The sequence below is a fragment of the Meleagris gallopavo genome, chromosome 2 (assembly GCF_000146605.3).
Source record: "Meleagris gallopavo isolate NT-WF06-2002-E0010 breed Aviagen turkey brand Nicholas breeding stock chromosome 2, Turkey_5.1, whole genome shotgun sequence".
In the NCBI taxonomy this organism is placed as follows: Eukaryota; Metazoa; Chordata; class Aves; order Galliformes; family Phasianidae; genus Meleagris; species Meleagris gallopavo.
Window position 1 is genome coordinate 74,579,433 of NC_015012.2, and position 3,540 is coordinate 74,582,972.

Here is a 3,540-nt window from a genome sequence, read left to right on the forward strand (position 1 = left end):
GGGTGACCTCACTGCAGCCTTTCAGTACCTAAAGGGAGCCTACAAACAGAGGGGAATCAACTCTTTGAAAGAGTAGATAACAGCAGGACAAGGGGAAATGGTTTTAAGTTGAGGGAGGGGAGATTTAGGTTGGATGTGAGGGGGAAGTTCTTTACTCTGAGAGTGGTGAGGTGCTGGAACAGGCTGCCCAGAGAGGTTGTGGATGCCCCGACCCTGGAGGTGTTCAAGGCCAGATTGGATGGGGCCCTGGGCAGCCTGGTCTAGTAGTAAATGTGGAGGTTGGTGGCCCTGCCTGTGGCAGGGGAGTTGGAGATTCATAATCCTTGAGGTCCCTTCCAACCCTGGCCATTCTGTGATTCTGTGATTTACAAGCTATACTCACATAATTCATGGTTGGGTAAGCACTGATGACAACAGCAATTTTAATAACCCTTTTCCATCAATCTATCTCAAAAAATACAGATAAAATAGACAAACAATTTAAGTGCAAGAACTTAAGAGTCAGAAACTGAGGTCCTACAGTGTAATCAGAGCTTGAAGAACTCTGATTATAAAATAATGAATTAAAATCAATGAAATGTTATGAATTGCAATATAAATCAAAATTCATCTCTGTTTGTATTGCTCCTAAATAATCACACCTTGTACCGTAAAACACATTACTACCTACTACCTGTCAAGCACAGCTTTGTTTACAACATGTAGAAAATAAAGCTGTAATTGGAATTCATGTATATTTTAAGTTTACTTAATTAGCACTGTATAATACTAAGAATTTTAATTTTTGTAATAAGTAAATTTGAACTTGAAACAGGAATTTTTAAGAAATCATTTCATTACTGTAAGGCCGTTAGTAATTGGCCCACATATAATTATTTGTTTGAATTAGAATAATCAGAAATTAAAGTATTTTTCTGATTGAAGCTTTAGGATGAAAAGAGCCCTTGGTTCAATTTCAACAAAACATCTAGACTAAATTTTCAGCAAGACACTAAAAGCATAGTTACTTTAAAAATATTTATCATTAAACTGGTCGCTGAATTTATTTTTCCAAAAAGTGATGCACTTGTGGCAAATAACCCATGACTGCCATCAGAACATAACATTCTATAATGTGCAGATGAGGGCTTTTCACCACTAGTAATTTTTGCCTCTGCCAGTCCTTAGAAACATTATGCCTTTGAGCTCCCAAGTAGTAAAAACAAAAACTTCAGCAAGTATCCCTTCAATCTACTACCACTAATGTCTAAAATGTTCTGAAGTAAACTGAGAGACCTCTAAAGAATTAAATACTAAGAGCAGCTGCAGCTGCCAGAGATACTGAAATTTTATTTCTGCTTTACCTCATGTAAATTATTCATCCAAATGATAATCTGAGTTTTGCTTAAAAGGTTTTCTACCTAACATGCAGCTCTGTTGAAGAATAATTTCTAAGGAAAATAATAGCAACAAGGAGCTAAAATAACTGATTTCCTACCCACCCCTCTTTTTTTTTTTCTTGCCTGAAGCAATAACAATTCATTAATGTCTTGTACAAATATCTTCCTAGATCTATCTTACATGTGAAATATGGTACTTCATTTGTAGTTTTAAGTAAAGTACTTCCTCTGCTGACATGTTGGACCAATGCATCACTAAGAAAAGATATGAGTGTGAGTTCTCTGCATGTTTATCATAAGTCCTGTCTGCTGAGGAAAAAGAGGAATTGCAAGTCTGAAGCTAATGGAAGTAAATAAAACACTGCTGTCAGATGATGGAAGCAATTTAAGAACCTAAAAGTGTTTTACAAATATTCTATATTATGTCATCTGTTCAAACAGATAAATATTGTTGGTCCTATTACACACATTTAGAGAATAAGGAGAAGGAAGGTTTCTTCTTACATGACAAGATGACTCACTGGCAAAGTCAAGCAAAGGTGAAGGTAAAGATAAATGGAGAAACACAACTCAGTGCTTAATCACTGTTACCATACCCTACAAGTAACTGAGTAATTAAAATATCATTCATCTAATCATGTGCAATAGAATATAAGATCAACAGTGTGTACTCCAGAACATGCCACCTCGGACAGGGCATGATCCTAAGCCAGGTGCTACAGGTTAACTACATCAGTATACACCAAATCAATACTCCCACCACTTCTGTTCCCAAAAAAAAAAGCTCTATAAAAAGCTTACAGGAAAGATCCTGCATGATCAAGAGGTCAATCACTTTTCTTCTACTAATCTTTTACTGATAGTTTTATTTCTAGTGCTCAAAGCCAGTCTCCAGTGTGAGACTGGAAGCACAGCATGGGTGAATATCAAGAAGCAGAGGAAAGGAAAAACCATTCCCAGCTGAGTACTGTCACAAAGTCACTTTTGAATTTGATTGAAGTTTCTTTTCACAGAAACTACTGGGAGAGAATTAAGGTGAGCGCTGCTGTTACAGGATTACCATCCACTCCTGCCAGGGGCAATGGGCCTCACTGGCAGAAGCAGGCGTGCAGCACCTAGGACCAACGTGGGCTGCACTGACCTCAAGCTCCTACTGAAATCTAAAGGCAGGTGTTTAAAACATGATGCAGCTAGCCCACAATATATCTGCTACGTTCAGTGGATGTAACTGGTATTTTCTACTCAGAAATTATTACTAAATTCTGAGTTACCATCACCATGCCATGTCATTCCATCTGCATTATAACTGATGATTGGAAATGCAATTGTACATCTCCAGAAACAGTATGTTACCCAAGTAACCAGGGAATGATGATTACAAAACATTTTGGCAGGCTCGAGTTCCAATTAAGTTGTTGTAAAAACTTCCTGCACACCTGGACGTATCACACCGAAAGCAAACAAGTTAGGTAAATAACATTCTCCTGTGAATAAGCCACACACTCTACCCACCCTATTAGGGGATTCAGACCATGCCTAGCCAGTGCCACAAAATCATTCAGTCTTGGATACGTTTTACATCTTTGAACAGAGAAGGATTTACTGATCTTCCCAGTGGGTTCCTGCTTTACCATGAGGAGGACATTTTAAGTCCATTCAGTAATTCCTTAGGAGGAGATGTGTGTGTGTGAGGGGGGGGGGAAATCCACCCCTCTACCTGCCTCTGGGGCATCTCGGATACCTCTCAGCGCTCTCCTTAAGCATGAAAGGTATTCAGCAGCCGACAATGTGCCCTTTGGCTCACGCACACGCTAGAAATGCCAAACATAAACCCAAATAACTGTAAAAATAGAAGCGTAGAGAGCTGCCTACGTTCCCGCTGTAGCACGCACCTTACGGCAGGGCACGATGCACGCTGCACGCTGCACTTTATCGAGGTTTGCGATAGCGGGACCCGCAGCCGGCCCCTACTCACAGAGCAGCCCCGAGCTCGCAGAGCTCCCGTGGAGATCTCCGACGAAGTTTTCAGGTGATGTCAACAACAGGAAGGACGACTTCGAGCCAGGTTTCCATTTCTCATCAGTCGCTGCCTTAGAAGTTGGGAGGAGAGCGGGTTTACGCCAAACCCGACGCGGGCTCCGGCACCCCGCCCCTTCCCCCG

The 3,540-nt window shown here is 40.6% G+C and overlaps 1 protein-coding gene across 1 annotated transcript in view; it reads right to left on the bottom strand.

Annotated features, from left to right (window-relative positions):
- Positions 1-3,527, bottom strand: part of ANKRD6 (ankyrin repeat domain 6) — a 109,716-nt gene extending 106,189 nt beyond the window's left edge. The window contains exon 1 of the mRNA XM_010707627.3: positions 3,272-3,527. The gene's annotated coding sequence lies outside the window, so the exon portion shown is untranslated. The remainder of the gene's footprint in view (positions 1-3,271) is intronic.
- Positions 3,528-3,540: the final 13 nt, after the last annotated feature.